At 37.8% G+C, this 14,893-nt stretch overlaps 1 protein-coding gene across 6 annotated transcripts in view; it reads left to right on the forward strand.

Annotated features, from left to right (window-relative positions):
• The window catches only part of ZMYND11 (zinc finger MYND-type containing 11), a 104,979-nt gene that overhangs the window by 23,625 nt on the left and 66,461 nt on the right, over positions 1-14,893 (forward strand). Inside the window, exon 2 of one of the 6 annotated variants that reach the window (XM_085050298.1) lies at positions 5,720-5,813. The exons of the other annotated variants lie outside the window; for them this stretch is intronic. The gene's annotated coding sequence lies outside the window, so the exon portion shown is untranslated. The remainder of the gene's footprint in view (positions 1-5,719; positions 5,814-14,893) is intronic. 6 annotated transcript variants of the gene reach the window in all.

The raw sequence follows: 14,893 nt of genomic DNA on the forward strand, positions 1-14,893 counted from the left end.
GGCAGATACTGTTTTTCAATGTTCTTTTTTGTCTGCAGTACTTCAAAGAGTCCCTTGTATCATTTCCTGTATCACTTAGTCATAAAACCTCTGAATATACATTGTGAGAGCCTCAGAAAAGTGTTAATTGCATTCCACTGCAGTGGTAGCCAGAAGGTCAGGATCTAAAATTAATGTATTTCTGAATAATTTGAATTTTGTATCAAGGTTGATTTTTCATGGTTACTACTCAAAGTAGCATGCTAATTTCTGACTAACATATTACATATTTTTCCTGTAAAAACAAGGAGGCCTTTCCCTTCTCACAGATATAGGCATGCTATCTAAACATTTCTACAGTAGAAATAATTAAATGTGTTGTTAGATTCTTGGACTCATCTCAAACGTGTAGAGAAACTCTATAAAATTGAGAAAAACTTTCTTTTGAATGGAATCAACTAGAGAGTTTTAGGTGAGATTCATTAGCTTTTATTGATATTATCAATATATACATCTTAAAGCATTTTGAAAAAAATATTTAATTTATTTCTTTAAGGAAGATGTTGTGTATTAGCTGCCTTCCAATTTTTATTCCTCATTGGTGAGCAGTTGAGTATAATTATCTTTGGATTAATCAGTTTTTGAAGTCTTTTCCAGTGATAATGTACAGAGAGGATTAAGAGAGAGATTACCAAAGAATTAAGATTTTTTTTTTTTCTGGTTGTTTTTGAGAAAGAATCCTTGCCATAAGTCAATTACAAAATTCTTTCCATGTAAGAAAATGTTGAGGGAAAAAAAAAAAAAAAACCCAAACCAAAATCACCTATGGCAGGGTCTGCATGTCCTAGAGCTTGAGAGAGAGATGTGCAGGCAGTGAGGTCCTATTTTGGTCATGCACCTTCTTTTCCAACTCTTTCTTTCTTTGTTATGTGGTAAAGCATGGTTGTCTTTTTACCATTAGAAATGTTGAAGTTCCTTTTCTCTGCCTTTTCCTCTGTTAGATGAGCAGCAATAAAAGAGAGGAATAACATCCCTTCTCACATCCTCTGCTGCCATTTTTCACAGGGGAATAGTTTTGTTTTCCTTGTGCTCATTTTTCATGGGTATTAACTTGCTCCATAGTGTTCTCTAGTTTGACCTTTATTTTATGTTTTGCTTTCGATATCATCAGAGTGATGATACAATTTAAATGCAGTTCTGTAAGGTTATTTTAATTGAATGTTTGAGTAACTCTACATGCCTCTGTAATGACTGAAATTAACTTGATCTGGAGCTTGGAAAGACTGTCCTATGTATGATTTCATAATTAAAAAAATAATTTAATTAATACAATGTTCTATTGAACAGATCTGAGATCACAGTTCATTTGCTTTTGGCTTTAGGGAACCAAAGTGCAGCCACACCCTGAATTCCTGCTGTTGACAGGCTTCTTCCAAGCCTCCAGTCACATCAAAAATGGTATGTGACATAGTTCCAGCTCTGGGAGTCACAAGCTAACCTTCTCCTATAGGAATCTGCTTAGAGATTACTTCTTTTTCTTGCCTGATTACAGTACCCCTGGTTTAGTTCTGGGATTGTATCACATCAGACAAGCCAGTGTGGATACTGTTAGGTAGCTCTGTAAAACCTCCGTTACTTTCATGCCTTCGGTGTTTCTATTCTGGGATGTTGGGTTTTTCTCTCATTTCAAATTTATTGGAGAGGCTGAAGAAGAAAGGGTTGAGAATGGCTTAGACCATGCTCTAAGTTGAGAATAGTTACACTTAATAACTCAGGATACAGAGGGGATCTGTTCACCACTGCTCTCCTCATTCTGCTGGTACCTCTGTGTTGGTGTCGTGGTGTGGAGCCTGTTCTGCAGGACTGTTTGTAGTTTGTTTTTATTTGCTTAACAGAAAGAAGTTCTGCTTATCTAAGCCATTTTTGCTGGTATGTTTTCACCCATGGCTGCATATGAGAAGGAACAAGCCTGCCATTTTCATTATACTTCCAAAGTGGCAAAAGTTTCCATAACAGATCAGTTTTTATTATAGCTGTCTAAGAGTCATGCTCTGCTTCTATCAGGAAAGTACCACCTGCTAAATGACAGGGTGTACTCATGCAAAAACTGTGTATGTGAGTCCTAAAACCCATAAAGGTAGAAAAAAAAGAACAATCTGTCATTTGAGACATCAGCCAAGACTGATTTTTTCCAAATGTCCATTGGACTTTGTTTTGATATGTAGCTGATTTTAAGAGTGACCCTTATCCCTTGCCTATAACTCATCACATGTGACAAGTAGAAGAAGAAGGGAGTGTACTTTACATGAGATTTGCCCATGGGTCTGGCCAAAACCTAGAGACCCAGCCAGAATGGTTAGCAAAAGGCAATATTTGAGCTGGGTCATAAACCTTGAAAAGGCAGTTATAAATCATAATTGAGGGTTTTTTTTTTCTTTCCTCGGTGGTGTAACTCTTCAGAGAATGGAGACTGAAATTGTTTACCAAAGCCCTTTTTTTTGTGTTCAGGGAAGTGTTTAGGAAACCCTAACCAGGCTTTATTAAGCATATCTGTGTGAGACAAAACCAGAATTGTTGGTCTCTGAGCAGCAAGCAGCATTGACAGGCTGACTGGTGTGGTCAGAAAGGATATTTCATTTCAAAGGATAAACTTCAGGATTTTTTTTTTTTTTTAATCTGAAGTCAAGCTTGTCTGGTTTATGCCTTATCTAGTTTAATGTATGAGAACTGTAAATTCAGCTACGTTAAGCAAACAATTTATTTTCATTTAATTCCCTTTTCTCTTTGTTTTAATAAATTTTGGGTTTGTTAGGATTACTGTTGTGTGCGTAATTTAATACAGATGTCTTCAAAGAGTAAAGAAAAATCCATAACTCTTAAAGAGAATAGCTGAAAGGGAAAAAAACGTCTCTGGAACTCCTTTTCATTTCTCTGTGGTCCTGCCGGAGGGGTTTGGATTAAAGGGTTGTATCAGGAAGTCATCTTGCTGCAGTTGGTAACCATTAGAGAGAGACCAAAAACTAAAGAAGAGATAAAGGGTTGATGTTTTCAGTCTATAACAAAATTTTAAAATTTTCAAAGTCCTATGAAGTATAGAAGTATAAGTAGTATAAAGAGTAACAGGTCCTGTCTGTGAGGTGACAGGGGTGTGGGATGGAAGTGTATTCTGTTTGTTTTGGAAATGAAGTCTTAAAAAAAATTAGTTTTGGGATATCTAGTAATATGAAATAAGAGGTGAAATGACTGGACTCTGTTTCTCTTTTCTTCTTTTTCAGCTTCATAAAACAAGATCAAGGAGTCAGATATTTATTAGTAACTTGTAATATTATAAGGTATAAATAATGTTTTGGACACTGGGCATTTAGCCTGTAGAATACCATGGAGGTCATATAGTTAAATATAGTGATTCAATTTTCAAAAAGGGCTTGATGATATAAAGTCTAATAACAGTGGCAGCAAAGCATGGCTAGAGAAGGGTAATCAAATCTCATGATTTAAGATAAGCGCATTACCTGTAGCATCTGGAAAGATCTCGTTCCTCTCTGTCACCTGCAAAGCTCTCTGCAATTAGTAAGGTTCATTCTGCCTATTTGTAGTGCCTAATTTCTTTGAAGCATTGCTCCTGGCAGTTGTTAGGGGTAGGATACAGTCTTGTGTGTGCCATCATATCATATCAAATACTTGCACAGAACAGTGCCCTGCTTTCCTGCGCTGCTGTGTTGAATGACACCAGCATGGTCTGAAACAAAAGATCCTGGTGATGTGATGCTGCGAGCAGAGGGAACACAAAATTGCCTGAGCCAATATCAAATAGAAGTGAACTTGAATGGTTTTTACACATTACTTTGAGAATTAATTCAACTCTTGTAAAAATCAGTTGTTACAGCTCATGCAGAAACCCCCCCTGCTTTCATAAGCAGTAGTAAGATAACTGAATGCACGAAGTAGGCAATTTCTTTTGATGTAAAAATGGAAGTGTATTTTACATCTGATTTTTGCTTTAGCTTTTTATTTCTGTGGTTAGCTCTAAATAGCAGCTGCTGGTTAAAATATTTTATTTAAAGTGCGATATGAGGAGTATATACAGAGTTAAATCCTATGTGAAATCCTCCTTTGTAAGTAAAACCTATAGGAATGAATTTAGATAGTTTCCTCTTAGTTGGGAAATTAGGAAAGAGTAGCAGGTAGAAGAAGCATCTTTAGGAGATAGAAGAACTTTGTATTAACCCTTAATGAATCGAAGGAAGAGATAAAGATGGCTTCCAAGGCTGAAGGCTTGAATTATAGTGTCAAATGACTCCTAAATGTTTTGAACTACTTTTCCAGCACCCCCACTAAGGTGGAGTCCTGGAAGGGAGTGGGGCATGCCCTGTGAGCAGGCTTGCTGGCCCATGGGATATACTTCCATATACAGCTTCTCTGGGAATGGAGCTCAAAACCTGGGTTTCAGCATTTTTTAATTTATTTTACATTCCATTTTATAACTTTCCATGGAGTCCATAAAAGTCAAGGTCAAATTGAAGGAATAAAGGAAGGTGTTTATTTTAAATTATTGAAGACAGAGACACCACTATGGAAATTTTTTACTGCTTATATGTTTGCAGCTTCTTTTTATTGAACTTGTTAAACTGTTTGGAGGTAATCAGAGAATGCTTGTAGGAATCAAGCTCAGACCAACCAAATAAATTTGATTAACTGAGTGCTGATAAAGACAGGAGGGTGAGATGACAGTTCCAGTAGTGATATGATATAGAGGACAAAGGCCATGATGTTATAAAAAGGATGAAAAATTTGTACTTTACTTTAAATGAAGGTACTGCTCATCTGAAATAAGAGAAAGTTAGCCTTTTGAAATATCTAAGGATATTAATTTTCTTTTCTAGCTCAGTTTCTTCTTGATCAAGGTATTGTTGTAAAACACTGAAGAAAATTCTGCAGTTACGCTTTTGCAGTTTCATTTTGTCTGGATAGATAGCCACGTTTATTAAAATTACACTTCTGTGAGAAAAATTAAAAAGTGTCTTACACTGCCCTTTCTCTTAATTAAAAACTAAATCTGACAAGAAAAAAATTCAAAATACACATTATTCCCATTGAAAATGATAATATATATCAGACATTGTCATTAATCAGCCCTTTTACTAGAATTGCAATGCTATTATTCAGGTTATAAAGGAAATTTCCCTGGGTTTGTTTGGGTTTCTTTTTAGGAAAAATTGCAGTTATTTAAGCCTTTCTCAATGAAAAACACAACTGCTTTTTTTTTTTTTCTTTAGGCAGATGGGGAAAGTAAGATATCTGCAGTTATTCAAAGATGTCCATATGGAAGCTGAAAACATATTGATGAAATTTTTCATCCAAAAAAGGCAAAGCAGCAGAAAAATCAATAACATGCTGGCTAGAGCCCTTAGCTGAGATGTAAGAAATTCAGTTGTAAGAGTCGTGTGAGCACAACTTTAAACTAGGCAAGTGCAGGCACTGGTTAAACCAGGCAGCCTGAGTGCAGTGTGTGTGATTTAAATCCAGCCACATGAACTTCTCATCCTAATCTCACTTTATCTTCCCTGGAGAGAAATGGTTAATTTTAGGGCTTAATTCATCTGACCTATTTGCGATGTCTGCTTCACAACAAGATGAATTGTAGCCTTGAGTAGATCATGTCAAGTGTGAAGGGAGCGTGGAGTGATTAGCTCAGGAATAGACGTCTGCATTCAATCCGTTTTTCCAATCTCTCACGTAGGAGGCTGCGTGAACAAAAGGACAGAGCTGCAGCACGACTGAGGCTGTGGAGCTGCAGCTTGGGCACTGCTCACCTGCAGTGCCAGCCGCTCCAGGTGAGCTGGGAGGATCTCAGATACATTGCCACTTACTGCTGTATTTGCACAAACCAGCTTGGGACCAATAAAACAACATTTTTCGAAGGAGAGAGCTTTATGAGAAAACTCTGCAGCTCAGTGTTCATTTCACTATCTGCTTCACTGAAAGGATTATAAAACACTTGGACTAGAAGGAGGGAGCACACAAGCATTCAGCAGCTTTGCCAAAAGTAGAATAAACATTTCTTGATTTGGGGAGATGAAGTTTCAAATGTCCTCCTCTGAGTGACCACATTATGGAAAGAATATCAGTTTTGTTTGTCAGTGTTATTTCCTGTTCTCAAGTTGCTTAATACACTCTCATTTTTGCAACACAGCACACAGGGAAAAGAATTCTTGTTGTAGTGGCTTCACTCTTTCTTTACATCAGAAATCTGCTCTTTTCAGAAAGCTAAAACCCCCAACAAACATGCAGGGGCTGAAAGTGCCTAGCTAAACATTTCAGCAGGTTGAGGCAAAAAAGGGTTTTTGTCTGTAAGGAACGTTTGCATGTTTCCTGTTGCAAGCCAGCTGAACACACTGCTGTGCAAAAGGGGTTTTTACTAAAGCTTTTACTTTTTTGGTTTGAAAACCAGATTTTCAGCCTTCCCAGCACATTTTAGGGGTAAAGGGCTGCTTTCTTCTCTGAACAGGTTCGGTAACTTTTGTTGGCCACATTTTTTTCTCAAGTAATTATACTTTAGGGGCCCTGTGTTACATTTTTTCTGCCTAGAATTTCTTTTAGAGCAACTGGAAGTGCTGCTGAATGGGGTTCCTTGGTGCTTTCCCTTCTCTGCTCTTGTCCTCAAGTGCTTACACTTAAATGCTGCCTGTTTTTCTGTTAGCATAGAGAAACCTTATATGCTGTCATGTGTTGGACCTTTTGCCTCACACTGAAATTATTTTTCTGTGTGGAAAGTGCTAGTAAGAAATTGCTGTTGTTGTTTAACCTGTATGAAATAGCTGAAAGACTGTTTGTAATGCGATTATTAAGGATGTTCAAACCAGGTAGGACAAAGAAGGGGGTGAGAAATGGAAGTGCAAATGAAACTGCCTCTCTTTTTTACTTTCCCAGTCATCCTCTTGTGGTATTATGTAGATCCCCAGCCAGATGGCTACTGGCTATAAGCTGTGTGTGGATTCACAGGATTTTAACTCCTGTGTTGGTTTCCCATCTGTCATAAACTCAGAAGCTGCAATCCAGAGACCGACATGAATGTCAGTGTCTCCTGTAGCACACCAAAACTGTTCTGCTCAAAACTGCAGTAAGAGCACAAATGAAGACATGTGTGGTTTAACAACCATGCTTCTAGACAGGGCAGTCAAATTTCTTGCACTTGGTTTAATGTAGTGCTTCAAGTGAGTTTCACCACTGTGGTAGCAGCAGCCTCCAACAAACTGCCTGAAAAGTGTCCTCAGAAGGAGCTCTTTCTGTTGTTGGAGCTCAGCGAAGACTGTAAACCCACAATTGATTTCAGTAAGAAATCTCATGTCTAAAAATAAAATAACAGACTATCTGCAACAGAAAAAAAGGTGGTAAAAGTCAGACTTTCTCAGCACTGTGGGAACAGATGTGAAGAGTTTAAAAACAATGCCTTGGTCTTCTTTTTAAAATGACCAGTTTAGTATCCTGTACATTTTCCTTCAGCATGCCATCACTTGGATGGCAGCTTTCTATTAATGGAGGTGAAAACAGTGAAAAACATCTTCGATTTCATGGTATAGGGTAGAGCAAGGCATTGGTCACTTTGTGGTCACCCACTAGGGCCTCTGCATCACTGAAACAAAGAAACCTTGCTCCTCAAGGTGAAAGAAGCTCTCATAGTCTCGCTTTATGTCTTGTCTCACTCAAATAAGCAAAATGAAAAATTAAATTAAATCTATACGAAACAGTCATGAACAAGTGAGAAATAGGGGCTGAGCACACTGTAGAAACCATTTTAGAAGAAATTTTAGCATGTAAATGTACCAAACAGAAGCATGCATATAAGCCTGTAAGGACTACTATTATGAAGTTCTCCCAGATTTAGACTTGGTGTTCTTCATTAATGGATTTCACTTACATGAGAAGAAATGTTACACCCTGAGAGAAAATAACCCCTTTCCTAAGGAGTAGCTGTCTGAAATCAAGCAATCTGGTAATCCAGCTTCAAAAACCCTGTCAGGAGCAAATTGCCCTCTCCGTTTCCACTTTGTGTTCAGTCCTGTAGGACAGGGAGCAGCTTAAGAGGATGATGAAGTGTTAGACTGTGTTTCAGGTGGTTTCTAGTGCTTGGTGAAGTAGCCTGGAGTTAAATGCCTCATTCAGCATCAGGCATCACAACTGGAGTTGTTCCAGGCAGGTGCTTCAGCAGCACAGTGGACTCCAGGTCTTCTGCCTAGGTTGAAAGAACCCCACATGATGAAATAAGATACTGATTGGAAAGATTGCCAGAACTCTAGTATTTTATTTCCTGCAGAATAGTGTATTGTAAATCCAAGCTTCAAGTCAACAGGTTTGGCCTTTGTTATGACACCATAATGTTATGATATTCTTGCGGTTCATTTTCTTTGCGTCACGCAGAAAAGATTTTTGCAGAAATCCCAACAGGAGGCTGCATTTTGTGAATGACATTTTCTGAAATGTGGGAGAAGCTGATGGTAGGATTAGTTTCTTTGTCTGGGCTTTTGCTTCTGTTGGTAGCCACAGAGATGGCACACTATTCAGTTATGTCCTGCACATGTATGTATTTCCCCCCCCGTAGGGCAAAATCCCTGTGTCAGAGCTCCCTATCATTCAGATGCATTCAGGTTAAAGGAATGAAATAAAAACCCAGTCAAATGTTGGCAGTAGAAAAAACTGAAATAATCTGAAAAATGAAGTCCTAGTTCTGCTGACAAAATTATTAATCCTATATTTCTGTGTCCAAAAGAAATGGTTGAGAACAGAACAATCCGGTCCTGTTGCCTTTAATAAACCGCAGCCCTAGATAATGATAGAGCAGGAAGATCTCTTGAGTTTTCAGGAAGTAATGTCCTCCCTAAAGGGCCTTTGTAATCTGTTCGATGTCATCAACATCACAATCATCAGTGCTTAAAGAAATAGGTTTCAGATGCACCTGCCAGAGGAGACACAGAACATCATTCTGCAAGTGGGAAGTGCTGCAGTCCCAGAGCAATAGAGGGCTCTTTTGTTCCTCTGCCCTGTAGCTCCAGCATATCATGGACATGCATATGAATATAATGGCAAGCCACTGGTGAAAGTAATAATTTTACCAAAGAAGTAGCACAGAACAGATATAACATGAAAGAATCAGGCTGATGTGAAATGGATTTTCATCAGAAAAAAAAAAGTGTAATTCTGTTCACCCACAACTGGTCCTCAAGAAGCCTTGAAAAGAATTCTCTACATTAAAATATAAAGACATGTAAGATGGCTTAAGGTAAGAGAAGATGAGAAATAGGAGTTGGAAGCATCTGAAAGTTATAGGTAATAGAAAATATATAAAAAGAGATCACACTAGAAGTCCCACCAAGGTCTTTGAAACAGCGAAACAAATCTGAGAGTGCAGTCCCAGATTACATGTACAGTGTTGGGGAAAATTCTGTGCCAGAAAAACCCATTTCCCAACCTCTGCCACACCATCAGCCCCACCAAGAGCTGGTTATGAAGTTAAGTGGTATATTTCCCCCCACCTCTTTTAAAGGGCTTATAGGAAGGACATACCAACCTGAAATGGTAGGATGAGGTTTTCTTGATGTCAGCTGTTACCAGGTTTGCTGAGAAACTGGTGTTACCTGAAGTAATGGCAATTAACTTCAATCAGCTACTCTGATCTTTGGAAGATCTTTCTTTGAATAATGTTTTGACTTCTAAGGTTTCCCTTTAAAAAAAAACTATGGTTTTGAATATTTTCTTCATTTTTTCCATTTGTCAACTTTTGCAGCAAAGCTAAAAAGAAAAGGATCATGATTATACTCAGCTGTATTTTACTTCAGGATTTGTTTGTTATGAATGCAGTTGTTTTTCACTGTACATTGCTTTTCATGAAAACTGCTGTTCTCACATGTCTGTAAATTGTCCTCTAGATGAGCTTTGTCCTGGTCCAGACATGAACATTTTGGGGGGAGAGCCGAGGGCAATCTGAAGTAAGAAAGTGCAAACTTAATAAATTACCTGCTTTTGAGGTGTTAAAAGAAAAAAAAATATCAAAATGGACCTTAGAAACGGATAGGAATTAAGGCTTCACTAGGGAGTGATGATGGAGTTGGTTTGGGGCAGGATGAGAGGAAAGCTCTCATGGAATGTGTGTAATTAGTGAGTTTGGGTACTGCCTGTGAAGGAGAGAACATATGCTCCAAATATACTTCAGAGTGCACTTTTAAGCTAAATATCTGTGCCTAGCCTAGGAAATACATTCTCTAGAAAACACAGAGGAGAAAACTAAGCAAGGTGAGCACTAGGGAAAAGGCTTCTAGTTCCACAATGCATTGTTCTTGCTCTTACTCTTGATGAACTGTCCTACAGCTGGGAGAGCATTGCATGAAACTTTCAGGTCCATTATTTCTGATACTCACCTTGAATTTCAGAAGCAGGATCTAAAGCTCAGATTTTACAATTTGATCCTCTTCCTGCCTGAAAGTTTCTTTTGATTAATGCTGTAGAAGCCTGTAAGCTTTGGCAGTGTTTTTCCTAGGCTCATCTTACCTGCATTACAGATCAATGTGTTTTAACACTGTAAGTTCTGAGTGTATTTCTGAAAGTTTCCAAGGGTAAGCCCAGACATATTGGCCTTGAAGGAGCTTTAGTTTGGAAACCTTAGTTGGTTCAGAATTGTACTTGTTTTCTTTACATACCAGCTTTCCCGGAGATGGCTGTTGACAAGAGAAAGTCTGCTCTGAGCTAATGTTGCTTGTGGCCTGACTGCTGGAGAAAAGTGGTCATGCCTGCATAACACACTCACTTTAAAATAATTCAATATCTGAGCAGTTTTAGAAGTTCTGTAGCTGTGCTTTTGTTTATAGAGAGGGAGAGGCTGAAAAGAAGAGCTTTGAAAGAAACAAGTTCAGGCAGACTTTGTTTTTGTTAAGGAGCAACAAAAATTGATTCAGCTGCCTTTTGTCAATAAAAATGCAGCCTGATAGAGGAATAGTTGTTACAAACATCTAAGGTTTAGGTCCTGTTGCTACCACCAGAATCACAATTTGTACTTTAAAGATAGTGTCAGTTGTGTGTAGTTCAGAGAAAAAGAAAAACCAGCAATTTGGAATCTCATTTTACATTGGAAAAAAGTCAACATCAACTCTGTATTGTACCATATAGCTTACATAATCTACAATGAATTTATCTTTATTCATGATTTGATGCTTTTCCATGCAGTCCTAATTCTTTGACCTGGAAAATGTATCTCTCTTTTGCATTGTTTAGTGTGAATCTGACCTTATGCAGGATTACATTCTGTGCTAATATACCATGAAAAATCATTTATTTATTTATGTCATCATACCTTATTTATTATACCTTATTTACTGACAGAGAAATTTACTGCATCAGTTCAGTTGAGGCTTACAGAACAACCAAGCTCCTTAGCTTTCAGAGCAGAAAGGAAGATGATGATCAAAAGCTTGTTTTCAGAGAAGGAGCTACTCTTCTCATTTATATTTCTTAGCATTTTCTAAGATGTCTTCCACCTATCACTTTTTATTAGAGGGAGTTGCAGAATCAAAGTGGCATCTATTTATCATCCAAACTGAAATTCCAGCCCTCACCATCAGCCTTCTTTGGTCATGATTTTTCCTGTTTTACGACCAAGTGAACATTGGAGCCTGTCAGGATGCAAAGCTGCATTAATCATCTCTGCTCACTACAGCCAAGTGAGAGGACAGAAAGCATCTATTTACTAAGGGCTTGTCTACATGGGGAAATAGCCCAGACTGCTCATTAGGAGTTAGTTCCTTCCATGGATTCTCCTTGATCATCTTTCAGTGGTTTAGCTTCAGGCTGCTTTGGAAAATCCGGAATTTGGTGGTGGGTGTAGTTAAACCACAGAAAGCCTGTGTTAGTGTGCAGCATGGGCTCAGAACATGATCCTGTCCCCACGTGTCACTTAATCTTCTGTAACTGACCCTCTTCATGCTCTTAGTCTGTGGCAAATGGAAGGTAAAACATGTTAGCTCAAGCCTCTTGTGTCAAGGCAGGTGTGTGTGACTTGCTTGTGTCCATGTGCCTGTGCATTTGTACAGGGGAGCCCAGAGTGCTGCTGACAGCAGCTTGGGTGCAAGCATTAATTTGTAACTCCCCAAGTAAACAAATCAAATGAGAACTCATTATTTTTCATGACAGAGGACAAGAAGTGAATAGGATGATCTTTTTACACCGTGTATGAGCCATGTATTATTTAGAGATGTTGAAGTTAGTTGTGTTGGACCATCTTTTGTGTAGAAATTTCCTTTGCCCAAGATGAGTAGTCTTCTGAGGTGAACAGCTTGAAGGCTATTTAATATTAGTCTAGTAAATCATCATCCTGAAAATAAGAGGCTTTGTTACTATGGGAGCTAAATTTTATCTTCATGAGAAACTTACATCATTTCGCAAGAGCCGTGTGTTTAAAGCAACTTACACTAATGCAAACTCCATTGTGGAAACTGTTTATTATAACTTAAATTCATTAATTAAGCCTTAACCAAACCAAACCAAATTTAAGTGGAATTATGTTCACTCAGAAGTTTGATAAATGCATTAACAGTATATGCATTTTCAGTGGTCATGTAGAATAGGAGTAGAATAGAAAAGAAAAAGAGTATTTCAGTTGTAAGAGTCCTACAGTAATCATTTAGTCCAACTGCCTGATCACTTCAGAACTGGCTAAAAGTTAAAGCATGTTATTAAGGGCAAATGCCAAATACCTCTTAAACACTTGCAGCTTGGGGAATTAACCACCTCTCTAGGAGGCCTGTTCCAGTGTTTGACCAACCTACAGATAAAGAAATGCCTCCTAATGTCCAGTCTGAACCTCCCCAGCACTGCTTTGAAACATTATTTTCTCAGTAAAACAGAAACTTGTGTGGTTCTTGATGTGCCTATGTAACTGTTAATTTTCTTACTAGCAATAAAAACTAACTCTGTATGTGTTAAATGCCAATTAAAAGTTGAAATATTAAGGAAAATACTGTTTATTTTAGAAGATCAATGTGGAACCTTAAGACAGATCCATAGCAAAAAATATATTATGTGCTTCAGTTTACCGAGGCACAGCAATGAGAGTAAAACATGATGGCCATTACCAAAAAAGTCAATTGAAAGAAGCTGGTGTAGCTGCATTGCTAGTAACAGATTTGGCTCTTTGTTTTCAGCTCTTTCAACTACATTACTTTCTTTGCCAATTATGTTCTTCTCTTTTCCAAACTTACATTGCTAGATAAAGTTTTATTCAGTGATTTCTGCTAGACAGGAACAAAGGGTAGTTTCCTTCCAAATATTAGGACGACATTTGCTATTGTCTGTGAAATTCCAGACTGGGATTGGCTGGAGGGGCAGCAGAGTGCATTCTAGTCCTTTACATATATTTGCATTTTGTAGCAAACCATACCCCTTTGACAGCCTTTGTTTGGTGCATTTTGCTATTATTATGTCTTTCTCAGCATCTTGTATTGATGCTTCATATCAGGTTTTGTTATCCTCTGTTTACACGTAGAGTTTCTAGAAATTCTCTGTTGGGATGGCACCTCAACATTTGTGTCAAGTTCTCTCTAACAGGGTGAGTTAATTAAAAAAGAATGTCCAGGTTTGGCTCCACAAGAAAAAAAAAAGAGTTCTACCATTTGTATACTGATGATTCAGAATGTCTGAGCTTAAAATTCAAGTGCCGTATGCTTAAGTCCCAGTGAAGGACACTTACTTAATCATTATGAATGGAATACAATACAAATGAAGTAAATGCAATATCAGGGATTAAAATAGACCTTGCACATATGTCTAGTAAAAGTATTCTTGGGGCCTTTAATTCTGTAATGTCCTTGGCTCAGATTTCTACAGTGGCTCACTGCCATCTTGAAATGGCACAAGGTAAAAGCAAAAGATTTCATGTATTCTGTGTACAGGAGTTGCACAAAAAAAATAAAACTGCAGAGAGAAAGAAGCAAAACACTACAGGTTTGTATTCATGCAGTCTTGTTTTGTGTCTATACTGCACTTCAGGGGGCTAGGCAAAACCTCACTCAAAAAGTTGCATGACATCAAGGTTACAAACCTAGTGCTTGGGAAATGCAAGAGGTGGAGCTGCACAGAACAGCAGGAGTATTGCACTTGCACATGGGAAATATTTAGGATAATTTTGTTAGTAAATTTTTCTCTTTTGAATAGACTATGTAGATTTAAACTAACAGTGAAATAAAGAGATTTTCATTAGGAATGACATGCATTCAACATCCAAAAATCTGTATTTTAATCACTTCCAAAATTACAGCATTACAGCCTCGACTAATCTCTTAATTTAAAAAAAATCACAATGAAGAATTCAGTAACTTTTAATAATTTATAGCCTAATTTTCTGAGTTTAGTTTAGTTTAGTTAACAAAGAAATTTTGCCTATTTCAGCCACAAGCTGTTTTTACATCTTTCAGCTTCACTAACATCACTCAACACATCCCTAAGTTTTTCATTGTGAGGATGTGGCAGTCAGACAGCAGTTGAAAGTTTACTCCAAAATTCTGGAAAGTCAGCAGAAAGGCATTTGTTGATTTTAGTGGATTGGGATTAAATCCAGAATAAATATTTTATATACCAAACCACTTGTTTATTCTTCAACATCTGGAAATTACTTTGTATGCAAAACCTTTATTTCTGATAACCTTCACTCTTACAAAGAGAGTGTCCTGCCACCAGGTGCCCAGCTAATCCTTGGTTATGCCTGTAATCTTGCACACACATGAAGACAAGTAAATGGTAAGTAAAATATGGGACTACTCCTGCCAAAATCTTTGTCCTCACCCTAGCAGCTTCTCCCCACATTTTTGAATCACCAGCTATGGAAGGCAGACATGAAATTAAACCTTCTCTTGTTTTTGCCTTATGCATGGCC

This window comes from Lichenostomus cassidix, chromosome 2 (assembly GCF_008360975.1).
Source record: "Lichenostomus cassidix isolate B80296 chromosome 2, HeHo_3.0, whole genome shotgun sequence".
NCBI lineage: Eukaryota > Metazoa > Chordata > Aves > Passeriformes > Meliphagidae > Lichenostomus > Lichenostomus cassidix.